This window comes from Equus quagga, chromosome 20 (genome assembly GCF_021613505.1).
Source record: "Equus quagga isolate Etosha38 chromosome 20, UCLA_HA_Equagga_1.0, whole genome shotgun sequence".
Lineage (NCBI taxonomy): Eukaryota > Metazoa > Chordata > Mammalia > Perissodactyla > Equidae > Equus > Equus quagga.
The window spans coordinates 17,956,009-17,971,937 of record NC_060286.1 but is presented as its reverse complement, the minus strand read 5'-3'; the positions used below and the strand labels follow the sequence as shown (position 1 = coordinate 17,971,937).

Here is a 15,929-nt window from a genome sequence, read left to right as displayed (position 1 = left end):
CTAGAAAATAGATAATTTTTAGACTCCTTGTAGCTTGCTCTACAAAGGGCAGGAGGGTAAACAGAAGAGATCCGGGACAAAGAGTTGGCAGGAAGAAGAAAGGGGCAAAGCACAAAATTTCCAAAGTCCAGATTCTTGGTCCTATAGGAAGTTTCCAACCAGAAAGTAATACTTGCGAGGGAAATAACTTGTGGACTTGTCCCAAGCCATCCTTGGGTATATGTTTCACACCCCTTCGGTTTGTGTATTATAGTTGGAGTTGTGAGAAAAGCACACTTAAATCTGATTTAGAAATTGAAAGAGTAATCAGGCCAGCATTTTGTTATTTAGGAGAAGGAAAAGTGGGTGGAAATAAAAAAGAAAAGCAAAAAGCTAATGATGGATATATTTCCAGGAGCTATATATATAAAAACTAGAGTTTTTATAGCAACACCAGATTTCTCAAAACTGCCTACTGTGATTTGTACCCAAATGAATTTAAAAAAATGCAATCATTTATTCTTGCGCATTGTGCCAATGTGGGAAAAGAACCGCAATTCATTCAGTGGTCCTAATTTAGACGGCTAGGAAGGAGAGAGGTTTAGAAAAAAAGACAAGCTTTTTAAGTATCTGACACACATCTAGTAGGGCTATTTAAGAACTGCTGAACATAAAAATCACGTTGTGGGGAGGGTGGGAGAGTGGAATTCTCATTTCCAGAGCATCACAAGGGTAAACTGTAGTCCAAGCTTGCTGATGGCTGTCTGGTCACTTCGCAGGACCCAGCAGGGGTGAGTCTGGAAGCTGGACAACACTCCACATGCCACTTCAGTTTATTAACGACGTTTATAATTACAACTGAAGCGTACTGATTTCTTCTAAATAAACAGTTGTGCTTTGCCCTTTAGCACGGAGACTTCTGGAAAGAACTTCAAGGAAATTGGGCGCATTGGGACCTCAAGAAAAGAATGGGAAATTTTTATCTATCTAGCGCGTTGCTCCCAAGGAGTTGGAAACACTTCTTAAAAACCACCTCTGATGTTGGGGTTTTGTGAGCACCACCCTGTGAGTAAACCAGCAGTGATAAGCTCCTCCTCAGAGGGGGGAAGCTGGAGAAAGGGACGCGTTTACAGAGTAAACTCTACAACAAAGAGTTAACCTTTCCCGGTAACCTCGGATGTGAGCGTCAGCCCCGCCCTTGCTTTCTACTGCGCAACCAAACTGCGCCCAAGCTTGAACCAACCGTGGTGGTCACATCGCCTGCCAGTTGACTTAACAGACATTTTAGGCAGCCTATCATAATTTCGAACTGCCCAACCGTCAACCAATTACAACTAAGGGTTGGTCTGGGACGCTCCTAGTCCGGGCGGGGGCGAATACCCGGTCCAGGAAAAGGGGCGGTAAGGAAGCTATGATGGACGGGTAAATCAAGCCAATCAGAGCAGAGAGCCGCCGCCCCACTATCCAATGGAGAGGTAGGAAGTATGCAACGGGGTGGGCCTGTTGTCATGGGGGAGGTGGTGGCGCTTGGTAGCTGCTGGCGGCCGAGGTAGAGGCAGTGGCGCTGGAGTTGGTCCGGGGCAGCGGCAGGTGAGTACCGGTAACGCGGGCCTGAGGTCTGGGGCTGTCGGGGGCGGAAACTCCAGCTGGGCGCTCCGGAGGCGGAGGCCAGAGGCAGAGGGCCTGGACTGCGGGCCGGGTCGCGCCGGGGCGGGGGCCAGGGCGGGGGCGGCGGCGGCGGCGAGTTCGCGCTGACTGGGCTGGTGGGAGAATGGCCTGGCTCCTGGCCGCGGAGTTCGCGTCGGCAAGGTAGGCTGGGGCCGGACCCAAGCGGGTCAGGCCGGAGTTCCCTTGGGACGTCCAGCCATTCGGGTCTGGGGCACTGACCGGCGGCCAGTGTGTGAGGGTTAGGTCCCTGGGGAGACGAGAGAGCGGCCGGGGTCTCAGAGAGGAGGTGACCCGCAGTGACCGGTAATGACCTGGTCCGAGGGCGGGTGACTCGGGAATACCCGGGACAGCTTGGGTGTGAGGGAGAAGGGGAACCCGGGAAGCCCGGGAGCGGCCCGAGCGGAGGGAGCCGGGGGGCCGGGAAACTGGGAGTGGCCCGGGTCCGAGGGAGAAGGGCGTTGGGAAGACTGAGGGCGGCCGGGGTCCGGGGTGACAGGGAGCGGCCTGGGTCGGAGCGAGGGCGTCTGAGGAAAGGCAAGGAGGGGGCTGGGGACCCTCCTGAGAAAAGCCGCTGTCCGAGGGAGGAGGGTTCCTAGGGACTTAGGGAGCTGCGGGACTTAGGAGGGTCGGACCCGTGGAGACCTTGACCAGCTTGAGGAGGAACTGGAGCGCCCTGCTCCCCCACTGCTGGACTGGGATGGGAGACCCAGTCTGGGCTGGGAGCTCGTGGAGCTCAGGATCCTCGGGGGACCAGGAAAGATATCCTCGAGGAGTGGCTCGGGTTTGAGGCTGGGGTGAGGGCTCTAGCAGGGGAGTGGAAGTTCACTCAGTTGGAGAGGAGTCAAGCAAAATGACACGGGGGTGGGCGGGGAGAAATAATTTCCTTGTAGGAAGGGAGTAGTACATAGGGCGCCGTAGGAGGGAGCGAGAAACTTGCTCTGGAACAGAGCAGTGGTCTTGTGGAAACTGGCCAGAATAGTAGATAGGAGAAATTAACAGTGGGGCCATTAATAGGTTCTAAGGATTTCAGAAATGGAAGAAACTTCAGCTTCATAATACTAAGATGCCATCTAGGACCAGAGAAAAGGTCCTAAAAGCCTGGCTAAGTGACTTGCATTCTAGTGCTTTAGAAAAGAAAATTGTTTTAGGATGACAGCAGTAATATTAGAAAGTAAGGACGTTGACAGGATGGGAAATTTGAAAGGGAAAAGAGGAGGAGTAGCTAAACTAAAGGAGTAGAACTGGAGACTTGATCAGAAAGAGGAGAGTCATGAAAAGGATAGGCATATCCCTGCTAAATTAGAAATAAATTTGAATTCTAGTTCCACCGCTTAGCTTGAACAACTTAACCTCTCTGTGTAAAAGTTTCCTCGTCTGTATAATAGGGATAATAATAGTTGCTACTTCATAGGGTTGTTTTTTTTTTCCACAGGAGTTAATATTTGTAGAGGTTTTAGAGTAGTGACTGGCACACAGTAAGCACTGTGTACTGGGTTGTTAAACAGAGGATAAAGACCTCAGTTCTTTAATACGGCAGTTCTCAAACTAGCTTGCACCAGAATCGCTTGGAGGGCTTGGTAAAATACAGACTTCTGGCCCCACCCAGAGTTTCTGATTCTGTAGGTCTGGGAAGGGGCCTGAGAATTTGCAGGTGGTATTTTTGTTGGTCAGGGGACCACACTTTAAGAACCACTTGCTTTAATGAAGACAGTAATGATGTATCAACTTGAAAATCTGTTTACCCTGCTAGGGACAGGTAGAGGCAAATTGCATAAAAGATCCTAACATAAGGAATACATTATTTAAGCCTGTTTTTCAAACTGTAGATCGTGATTTTTAGTAATTTATAAAATCAATTTAGTGGATTACTGCCAGCATTGAAAATAAAATGAAATAGAACAGAATTGGTTAGCATCGCACTTGGTAAGGAAAAGTATTGTTTTGGGAAGGTTTTCTCATGCATGCGTGAACTAGGTCACAATGTAAAATGTATTTCTTACAGTCAAAGAGTTTGAAAAACTGTTTTGAGCCATGCAGTGCAGCAAAAGCAGTCCTTCAGTAGGGATATCTATGGACTGGGTTTATTAGTTATTTCTTTATTTTTCTTCTTTTTCTGGTAGTTCTTTCTCAGGTTGTGATACAGTCTATTAAATGTCTTCAGTTTCTGATTTGGCTTCTCCTGTGTTTGCCTTATCACATATTGAGTTACGCCTCTTTTTAGAAATTGAGAATTTTTGGCGTAAGGACTTAAGGGAACTCGAGGCAGGGAAATGAGTGGTGTTTCTCAGATGTGGTACAGTCTTGTCTCACTTGTGCCCTCTTGTTTACCTTCTGATTTTTTACCACTGTACTGTAAAGCAGTGTCTGTAAAAACCTAAATATACACAGACATATTGACAGTAAACAACCAACACTGAAATGGACTGGTTTGAGAACAGTTCATGTATAGAAAATGAGCAAAAACCAAGCACATTCCAAAAGAGAAAAATGAAAAGGTGTTTCCTTTTTAGAGAGTAAATGTGTCTTAAAGCTTTTCATTGCCTTATACTAATACAAAGTATAATATAAAAGCGTTTTTAATGGAACCAGATATACTTGAGTATTTTAGATGTCTAGATTTTTGAAGAGATGATAGTGATAATATGTGACAGTAAAATGCACCTTAGAGGCTTAACTGCAAAGTAAATAGTTTATTTTGCAGGAGCTTTTGTTTTGATGGTTTTCTCCTTCAAGAAGGAACTGGATATCGCATATGTTGTAAATTTAACTTACTTGAGAGACCTAAATGTAATCTACAATACTTATTTTAAGCTATGTTAAGAATATATATGTATATTTTTTGCTGTTCTTGGTTTGATTTTTCTTCTCTTGAAAATTAGGTCGTTTATATTTAGAAAAAGTTTATGTAGATCTGTTTTTATGGATAGAAGAACAGAGAAAGCAGTATTGAAAACTGAAAGAGATTCTTGCAGCTCTCTTTAAAATCTTTAATCCAGGGGATTTATGTAACTTTTATTAATGTTTTATGCTTGTGTGAAGAAACTTTGTGTAGCTTTGCATCAGGATTTTTAGGTAATTTTTTCTCTCTCAAAAATAATTTTTAGTTGTATTTTAGATTTTTATATTTCATTAAAATTTTTATTTTTGTTTGGAAGACTGTAAAAGATAATTGTTGCGTGTTTGAGTTGAAAAACTAAGCAGTCTTTTCACAAAACAAATTTACTAATTTTTTGTGACAAAAGTTCCAGTTGAAAGCTTTTGAATTCCTTCCATTAAGTTAAATGGAGTATCTCTACCACCAAAATGGTTGTTCTTTAAGTCATTGTACAGTTGGTAGGCACATTTGTATAGCTCATTCAGTTTTTTACTAACTGATGGAGGAATGTAAAATCTTAATAATCCAGTGTGAGAAAAATATAAAAGTTCATTCTTCATAATTGTGAACATTGACCAGTTTGATCATTTACTTGCTTTTTAATAAGTGGACTTTATTTATTCATAATTTAATTATACTTATCTATGAATAGCTCTGATTGCTCAACTCATTTTACAATGAGATTTGTTACTGTGTAGTTGAATAAATGGTGGTTTTTTAAATCCCAGAGAAACTGTGTGCTCCTGACTGTACAATTTAGTGAGACTCATTTTCACATATGAAAGATTATTCAGGTACGTGAGTTTAAAGAGAAGAAGTTCAATTAACACCAGTTAATTAAGTTTATTTTCTATTTCAGTAAATTTTTGTCTTCTTTTGTAAATAGCTTCTGATCTCGTTTCTCTGCTTCTTGCCCTTCAACTACCCGTGTGATAAATCCTAATGGAAATGTTGGTGCCTAACAATCTAGTTCTGTAAAAGTACGAAACTCCTATTTCTGGTTTTTAGTTTGCTGGGAGAATTCCTTTTATTGGAAAAACTCTCTTGGTAAACTTAATCACCTTAAAAAAAAAGTCTTTTATTTAATAGAGTACTTGAAATGCTACATTTTACTCTGGACTTTCCAAAACACATCTATTGTGTTCAAGAGATTGTAATTTCTACAGAATGGATCTTGAATTCTGCCGATTTCTGAACTCTATGTTTCCTTAATAGGGCTCAGGAGAAAGGAAACAATTGTACTCCTTAAATATATACCCAAAAAAATTGCTATCATTTTTTTTTATCTTGACATTATGATAAATCCTTTATTTGCAAGGAAAATTTGTTTCAATATAATATAACATATTGGATATTTCATTATTAAAGGTAGAAATACTACATAAGACTTCAGGATGTTTGTTCAGATGTGAGACACAGGTACTGATAAGTGGGATGTCATTATGATAGTGCCATATATTTTTGAGAATATAAAATATGCACTTGGAAGTCTTGGGGCAAAAGTAGGTCTGAAACTAAGGAAGAATGAGGAGAATACTGACGTGTTTAAAGAGGAGTCTGGAGGATCTGCAGGAAGTATGTCTAGAGGAGAGAGCCGTTCTTGGCAGTTTTCCTGGAGTGACATATGTAAAAGAGGATGATCCTATTTGCAGCATTCTCCCATGCACATATTTTTTGTTCTGTGCAATTTCCACTGCTTGCTATAACTCTTCCTTTGTTTTCTTCCACTCAGGAAAGCACGTCAGAATGTAAGTGAATAGATTGAGAATTGGTAGTCCTAGAGGATGGGAGCTTGGGCAGGACCATGGGGGTTTAGAAGAAGGCTGGACATTTGTCTCCACTTTTGCAGCTTTTGGGAATAGGTCCTCAGCAATTGTAACTAGGCCAAGCCTTCCCACTTGTCCTTTCCATTGGAGTCTGGGATTAAGCAGTAGGAAGAGGCCCCCAGTCATCTTAAATAGATTAACCAAGGAGCGGCTATATTAATAATTAATGTTCAGTGACTCTTCCTTCTTTCCCCACCAAAACTCTTTTTCTCCCCACTGGCTTGCTGATTCCTTACCTTCTTCTAATCAGGGTCAAAGTCTTGAGTTCTCTGATTAGATAGTAAAATCTTAATTGTGGTAACTTGTTTATATTAAGATGTATATAGTTAATTAGGAAAATGATTATTAACAGGTTTTTTTCCAGTTTAGTTAGTTAGGAAGAGGATTTGAAAGCTGTGGAACACTACTTGGCTCCTGAATAAAGTGAAAGTCAGGGAAGCCAGGAACACAGAAAAAAAGCAAAATTCATAACTTTATTTAGGATTGATCTTGGCTGCCTTTGACCTTAGAAAAGTAAAAGTTAGGGATGCTTTTGTCCTGGCCAGCTTTGCACAAGTACACTTCAGATATCTTTCAATTGTGTCATGTGGTGCTGCTTTGTATAATTTGTGAAGGTTTATTTACTTGTTTTTAATATAACTGACTTTGTTCTAAGCAATTTTAGGTCCTAGTATTCTTTAATCAAGATAAACTTTTTTCAACCTAGAATTTCACAGAACCGTAGAATAGCCTGATGATGACAGAAGTATATTTGTAACTATCATATTATGAAATTGAAAAAGATATCATTTGTGTTCTGAGGAAGCATGATAGAATGGACAAAGTCCAAGTTTTGTAATTATATGATCATATATTTGGATCCTGGCTCTGTCATTTACTAATTTACTAATTGGGCAGTTTAATTAAACCTCTCTTAGTCTCAGTTTTGTCATCCATAAAATGGAGCTTATACTCTCCTCCTTACCAGGCTGATGGTGAGAATTAAATGAAGAGCATTTTGTATAGTGCCTTGCCCATAGTGGGCACTCAACACGTGGTGATGTAAGTTATCAATAATTATAACAATATTAGGCCTATTATAGACTTCTGTAGGAGGGGCTAATATTCCAGATACTGTGATTATATTGTGGCAGTTCGGAAAACCAGAGTTGACTTTAAAATTTCACATGTATTTTAAGCATTTGCTACCCTAGTTTGGTTTTGTGGTTGGTTTACTTGGTGGATTAGACTAAAACATGGGGCAAATGAAGCTAATATTTTATTGTGTGGTCACAGGCTGTGTCTAGCATATTACTTGATCCTCTCCCAAATATGTATGAGTTGTTGTTAACAGTGGGAACCACTAACCTTACTAGTAGAAAAAACAATTGAACACTGTGGATTTAAGGATTTTAAATTAGTTCTAAGTGCCAGTTAGAATCAGTTTATCGTCCCCTATAGTTAATACATTCCTCTTCACTATTCAAGTAGAAGTAGATTTTGTTTCATAAGTTAAGTCAGGTAGCGTCCTTAGTTAAGGATTTTGTCAAAGGTGAAGAAAAATCTTTCTGCATCTGTAGAAAGCTGTTAAAAGCTATATTATCTCTTAAATTGACTCTGATGAAAGCAGGTGTGTAATTTCCATAACATTCATGATATAATGGGCTTTCTTTAAATTTTATTGATGAACATGATTTTTGAATGGTTAATTATTTTAAAGAGTGATCCATTCTTATTTTTGAAAATTATTTATTATTGGTATTATGAAGGGATGATATTTCCTGTGACAACCGTCTTCCTTACTCTTGCAAAGATTACAGTACTCAATACTGTATTGAAAATATTGGCAAGAAAATGAACTGTAAATGTTCATATATATTACTAATCATCGTTTCTAAAAATGTTAACATGTTACATCAAAAGCTGTTCATTTCTTAAAGATCTCTTTCTCTTATATTCTAGCCTAATTTTAGAAACCATGCAGTTTGGTATTGTATTGTTTTTTAAAAAGTTATTTTGTGATATTAGATTTAATCTCTTCATAAAGTTCTAAATGTTTTGCAGTTGGGGCTTTGTTTTATCTTTCTGGTATTCTCTGGCATACATAAATGTACTGATAGGAAGAACCCGATTGGGAGTTGAGTTTATGACATCAACTAGATGAACTCCAATTACCTGAGTTCAAATCCTGCTCTACTGCTTTAGGCAAATTAACTCTTTTAGCTTCAGTTTTCTCATCTGTAAGATAAATTACTCTGGGGATTATATGAGATAATTCATGTACAGCATTTAATACAGTGCTTAGCTCGTAATAAATACTTAGTAAATGTTAGCTACTCTTGTAAGGATTCCGGATTGCAGATAGGAGGTAAAAGGTTTTTCTGTGTTTTTTTGCATGGACTGTGAAAGAGTCTTGTATATTAAGTTGAACTATGAAACCTAAACTTCATTTAGACATTAAAAGCAATCTTGAATTCTTGACTCTGTTGTCTTATTTTTAGTCCAGTCGGTCTGTGGAAGAGCTTGAATATTTTAATTCAGCTGTATTTTTGCCTGTAAGTCACGGTAAATTCTTAATTATTTACACCCAGATCAGCAGTGTTATAACTAATCCTTAAATTCTTTAGGATTATGAGGTGTAGCTATGGAACCTATTAGATATTACTTCTGTTTTATTTGAGCTAATATTTAAGTATTGAATATCCTTGGTGTTGAATCTTTATCAGCAGTTCTTAAACTGTTACCTGAAACTCTTTGGATTGGGGAGGGATGTTTTCTGTAGTTAGTAAAGGGTTCTTAAATGCATTTGCTCATCAAATATTATATATATATATATATATATATATATATATGTATGCAAACATATTTAGAACTTATTTTTGTCTACATATAGAAATTTATTTGAAGAATATGTATATTCTAATGAATGAGATGAATGTTAAAAATCTTTATTTTAAAGGCTAAACTGAATTCATAGTAACTTTGGTTGTTTTGACTATTTGTTCCATCAGTGGATGCTTGAAATTCAGCTATTCCATGTAGGGATCAGTTAATATTTTGACTTTTAAAAAGGTTTCTCATACTTAAAAACTCTCAGCCTACTTTTTTTTTTTTACCCCTTTCTTACCCAAGTGTACTATTTCAGAAACATTAGTTCCCCCCAAATGGCGTATACATTCTTTTTCCTTTTTTTGGACAGCTTTATTCAGGAATAATTGACATACAATGAAATTGCACGTATTTAAAGTATACAGTTTGATGAGTTTTTTACCTATTTATATACCACAGTCAAGATAAAGAACATACTCACCACTCTGAAAGTTTCCTTGTGCCCCTTTGTAATCTCTCTCTCTGTTTCCAACCCCAGAGGTCATCACTAATCTGTTGTCACTGTAGATTAGTGTGCATTTTCTAGAATTTTATGTAAAGAGAATTGTATGGTGTATACTTCTTTTCTTGGAAGGAGGTCTGGCTTCTTTTATTCTGGCTAATTAATTTGAGATTTTTTTCATGTTATTTTGTATATCAGTAATTTATTCCTTTTTATTGATGAGTAGTCTTCTAATATATGGATATCACAATTTTTAAAATCAGTTCTTGTGTTGATAGACATTGAATTGTTTCCAGTTTTTGGCTATTCAAATAAAGCTGCTGGACATTTATGTACAAGTTTTTATATGGACATGTGTTCTCATTTCTCTTGGCTGTATACCCAGTAGTGGCATTGCTGGGTCCTATGGTAACTCAGTTTCCCAAAGGAGCTATACCATTTTATATTCCCACCAGCAGTGGGAATGAGCATTCCAATTTTTCCACATCCTCACTGACACTTATTATTATCTCTGTTTTTTTATTGTAGCCATTCTAGTGGATATGAAGTGAACACTCATTGTGGTTTTATTTTGCATTTCCCTGATGGCTAATGATGTTGAAAATTTTTTCATGGGTTTGTTGGCCATTTGTATATCTTCTTTAGAGAAATGTCTGTTTAGATCCCTTGCCCATTTAAAAAATTGGGTTGTCTTTTATTTTTGAGTTATGAGTTATAAAAAATCTTTATCTACTCTGGATTTAAGTCCCTTATCAGATATATGATTTGCAAATATTTTCTCCCAATATGTGGGTTGTGTTTTCACTCTCTTAGTGGTGTCTTTTGAAGCAGAAAGTTTTTCATTTTGATGAAGTCCAACTTATTTTTTTTGGTGAGAAAGATTGTCCCCTCAGCTAACATTTGTTGCCAAACTTCCTTTTTTTTGCTTGAGGAAGGTTGTCGCTGAGCTAACATCTATGCCAGTCTTCCTCTATTTTCTATGTGGGACACCGCCACCACATGGCTTGTTGAGTAGTGTGTATGTCTGTGCCTGGGATCCAAACCTGCAAACCCTGGGCTGCTAAAGTGGAGTGCGTGCACTTAACCACTATGCCGCTGGGCTGGCCCCCCAACTTTTTTTTTTCGTTTGTGCTTTTGGTATAATATCTAAGAAACTATCGCCTAATCCAAGGTCATGAATATTTATGCCTGTGTTTTCTTCTAAGAATTTTGTAGTTTTAGCTCTTACATTTAAGTCTGTGATCCATTTGGGTTCATTTTTATGTATGGTGTGGAGAAGGGACCCAACGTAGCTCTTTTGCATGTGGGTGTCCAGTTGTGGCAGCACTGTTTGTTGAGACCATTACTTTTTGTTTATTGGCTTGCTGCAAAAGTTTAATAAAATTTTTTGCTTTGTTACTAATTTTTCCAAGTAGCAATTTGTTGGCCTTTTGGTGGCAGTTGGGGTCATGGTGCTGAGGGAAGCAGTTTAAGAGTTAAAAGAATGGGTTATAAATGAACCCGCTGATTTAAATACACTTGCGTGCCACAAAACAATGGTTTGGTCAGCGATGGATTGCATGTACAATGATAGTCCCATAAGATTGGTACCATATAGCCTAGGTGTGTAGTAGGCTGTTGCATCTAGGTTTGTGGAAGTGCGCTATGATGTTGGCACAACGACAAAATCGCCTAACGCAATGCATTTCTCGGAATGTATCCCCATTGTTAAGCTTGACTATATATCATTGTATAATTTGATCCTTACATTACTTTATACTTGAACATTAAGTGAAGTTTGCCTGCCATTTTCCTGCCTGCTGGGTAACCTTGTGTCCATAGTTCTACAGGGCCTTCAATGCTGGACCATTTAATGGAAATCAGGGTCAGATTTTTAAACACGTGACTTCAAGGAAGAAAAGTTTCTATTATACTGCTTCTTTTTTCCCTCTCTCTCCCTCACTCCTTCCTTTCCTGAAACTCTAACTCACTTCCTGTATTACCTGTTTGTCTTAAGAAGACTGTTGTTTTGGCTTATTACACATAGCCTTTTTCTGAAGGAAGATCAAATACTAAGACTTTATTTTTTAAGTTGGAAATTCAAGGAAATGTTCTGTACTGATGATTTAAAACATTATAGAGAAAAATTATAAGGATTTTTATTAACCTTGGTAAATTTAATTAATTAATTTTTAATAGATCTTATTTTTCCTTTTTCTCCCCAAAGCCCCCCAGTACATAGTCATATATTTTTAGTTGTGGGTCCTTTTAGTTGTGGCATGTGGGATGCCGCCTCAGCATGGCTTGATGAGCAGTGCCGTGTCCAAGCCCAGGATCCAAATGGGCGAAACCCTGGGCCGCCAAAGCGGAGTGCGAGAACTTAACCACTCGGCCATGGGGCCTTCCCCTAACCTTGGTAAATTTAAAGTCCAGAATTATTATCATTAACATCAAAGTTTTCTTTTTCGTGTAATCCTAGTTGAAGGTTAGAAATAGCATGGTATTTTCCTTTTCATTTAAAAAATAATAAAAATAGGATAGTTATTTTACAACTTGCAAGATTTACTTAGCATTTTAAAAAAAACTTGTTCTTTGTAGAACATTTAACTCTAAATTGGGCTTTTAACTTTTTTCCTATGTTTTAGTAGGCATTAATTATTCTCTTTTGGAGGTCTTGCGAGCAAAGGGAAAAGTATACATCTTTTACAGAGTATTTAGATTTTATGTGTCTCATCCCTTATTTGAAGAGTTCTACTTCTTTAGAATATGAGGCCAGTACTTTGCCAAGTAAGAACTAATTTCCTGGGAAATCAGGTTGCTGGCTTGACTTCTTCCTGTGACTTTCCCTTCTTTTGTTGCTTTGTAAAAGAGCTGAGTTCAGTCCTGTGGAAAATCACTAAATCATCTAATTATTTTCTCTAGCTCAAATTAAACATGATTGGTATATTTTTGCATTGTGTTGAATTCTGTGACTTTTTCTTGTTATGGATTTATTAGCATACTCTGAAGGACTTTGCCTTCATTTGATAAGCTGGCTGTAATACTAATAGTGTGTTCCTTTAATGAATGTTCTTATTCTTTTGGTCTTTTTTTTCCCCTCCAGTAGACCTATTTAGTGAGGGGTATCACTTGTGTTCTTACAATGAGGCCCAGATGCTTGTGATAGGTAATCATAGTTTCTATGATCTTGGCCACTAATTATTATTATTATTATTATTATTATTTTTGCTGAGAAAGATTAGCCCTGAGCTAACATCTGTTGCCAGTCTTCCTCCACTTTACATGTTGGTCACCACCACAGCATGGCTGATGAGTGTAGGTCTGCACCCAGGATCTGAACCCATGAACCCAGGCCATCAAAGTGGAGTGTGCCGAACTTAACCACTATGCCACAGGGCCAGCCCCTCTAATTATTGTATTATTTTTTTGCTTCTTCTCTCCAAGTACATAGTTGTATATTCTAGTTGTGAGTGCTTCTGGTTGTGCTATGTGGGATGCCACCTTAGCAAGGCCTGACAAGCGGTGCCATGTCTGGACCTGAGATCTGAACCAGTGAAACCCTGGGCTGCCAAAATGGAGTGCGCAAACTTAACTGCTTGGCCACAGGACTGGCCCCTGATTATTATTATTTTTTTATTTTTTGAGGAAGATTAGCCCTGTGCTAACGTCTGCCACCTATCCTCCTCTCTTTGCTGTGGAAGACTGGCCCTGAGCTAACATTTGTACCTGTCTTCCCTTGGTCTATATGTGGGATGCCTACCACAGCATGGCTTGACAAGCAGTGCGTAGGTCCACACCCGGGGTCTGAACCAGTGAACTCTGGGCTGCCAAAGCGGAACATGTGAACTTAACCACTGTGCCACTGGGCTGGCCCCCTAATTATTATTTTTTTAAATGACTTCAGCATTTATTGTCTCTATTTTTTCCTCATGCATAGTTTTACTATCTGTTTATACATAATTTTGGAGCCTCCTTTTTTTAACGTGCATTTTAATGTCATTACAATTATTTGAAAAGAGTTTAAAACAACTTAAGAATATTGCAATAATAGATATATCATCACTTATGCAATCGATTTCCATAGTGTTCACATTTAGATTGTTTACTTTCCACTTTTTATAAACCAAACTTCGGTGAATATTGCTAATCACAGATCTTTGTCCACGTTTCTATACTCTTAAGATAGATTCCTGTAAGTGGAATTATCAAGTCTGGGTATACATTTCTTAGGGCTCTTGAGAGCAGAACATTATACAGTTGCTTTCTAGAAAGGTTGTGTCAACTTACATTCCCATTAGCAATGAATGAGATTGAGATATATACCTTTGCCAGCAGTGTTATCATTTAAAAATATTTGTTATTTTGATAGGGAGAAAATAGTAACTGGTTTCTGAAATTTTTATTTATTTGATCATTAGTGGAACATTTTAAATATGATCATTAATCTTTAAGTATTTCCTTTAAGTGAAGTTATGTTCCTGTTCTTTATCCATTTTTTTTTTTTTGAGTGGCCTCTAATTTTTACATGGAGTCTAGGGATGGATAATATTCAAAGCTGTGACTTAATTTCACATAAATGATTAGCAAGAAAGTGTTTCTTGTGCCTTTCAGTTTAGTTTTGTCCTCCCTGCCCACAACTACTTTCTGATTTTCTGTTCTTCAATTTCATGTAAATGGAATAATACCAAATGTACTCATTTTATCTGGCTTCTTTTGCTTAACATGTTTCTGAGATTCATTTTGTTTTGTACATTTACTTTTTTATTGAGGAAGCATAATCAGTAGAAAATTACAGCAATAGTATGCCTTTTTAAATATAATGCCATTGGGACTAGCCCAGTGGTGTAGTGGTTAAGTTCACAATTCATGCTTCAGGGGCCCAGGGTTTGCCAGTTCAGATCTTGAGTGCGGACCTACACACTCCTCAAGCCATGCTGTGATGGCATCCCACTTACAAAATGAAGAAAGATTGGCACAGATGTTAGCTCGGCGACAGTCTTCCTCAAGCAAAAAGAGGAGGCTTGGCAGCAGATGTTAGCTCAGGGCCACTCTTCCTCACCAAAAAAAATAATAATAAAAAAATGAAAGATTATAAATAGTAGCTTAAAAAAATACAGTGTTGTTAAAGCAATCTCTAAACCACAGTGTTAAGTATTCAATTTACCTCAAGTCCAAGTGGTATCTCACTAAGACATCGTTTCTATCACAGTAGCTGTTTTAAGCCAGTCTTCTTTTTATATATGGGTAATTTCTGGAGAGAACGCTTTACTCAGGATGAACATACACCAAGAACGCATAAGAAAAAAAATAAGTGCCAATAGATTTAGGAGTTTCTATAGGAGTATCTCTAAATAAAACCCTGGGATTTATTTGCCTCTTAAAAGCTCCAATTAAAAGATTCCACAGAAGTTTGTATTGCAGCAAGAATACTCAGGTGAGTTACTAAACAAAAAACAAGATTATATTCATAATAAAAATTATCTTCAACTAGGGATTGTTTAAAATGTATATTAAAATGAGACCGAATTTGGAGAAAATAAAAAGACCTCCTCACTGAATAGTAAATTTAAATCATTATTGCAAACAACAGTCATTTGCTAGGTGGCACAGTATTCCATTTTATGAATATACCATATTTTGTTTTTCCATTCTTCTTTTGATAGACATTGTGTTATTTCTGATTTTTGCCTGTTACAATTATTCATATGCATTCTTGTACATACTGTATATGCTATAAACATTCTTGTACAAGTCTTTTTGTGGACATTTGTTTTATTTCTCTGGGTTGAATACCTAGGAGTGGAATTGTTGAGTCACAGGGTAGATGTATGTTTAACTTTTCAAGAAATTGCCAATGGTTTTTCAGTAGCAGTCTGTGAGATCCAGTTGCTCCATATCTTCGTCAGCACTTGGATTGTCAGTCTGTTTGATTTTTAGCCATTCTAGTGGGTATAAAGTGATATCTCAGAATGGGTTTGATTTGCATTTTGCAGATGAATAAAGATGAGCAGTTACTTTTTTTTTTTTGAGTTCTTAATAGTTTACATCATTGTGAAATTTCAGTTGTACATTATTTCTTGTCCATCACCATATAAGTGCTCCCCTTCACCCCTCTACTCACTCCCCACCCCGCTTCCCCTGGTCACCACTGAACTGTTTTCTTTGTCCATGTGTTTGTTTATATTCCACATATGAGTGAAATCATATTGTGTTTGTGTTTCTCAGTCTGGCTTATTTCACTTACTTTTTTTGTTGTTAAAATCTTTTACAAAGGCAAATTTGCAGATTAATA

General features: G+C 38.0%; 1 protein-coding gene across 2 annotated transcripts in view; it reads left to right on the top strand.

The window, feature by feature from the left end:
• Positions 1-1,486: 1,486 nt before the first annotated feature.
• The window catches only part of NUMB (NUMB endocytic adaptor protein), a 177,267-nt gene continuing 162,824 nt past the window's right edge, over positions 1,487-15,929 (top strand). For both annotated transcript variants that reach the window (XM_046647037.1, XM_046647035.1), the window contains exon 1: positions 1,487-1,569. The gene's annotated coding sequence lies outside the window, so the exon portion shown is untranslated. The remainder of the gene's footprint in view (positions 1,570-15,929) is intronic.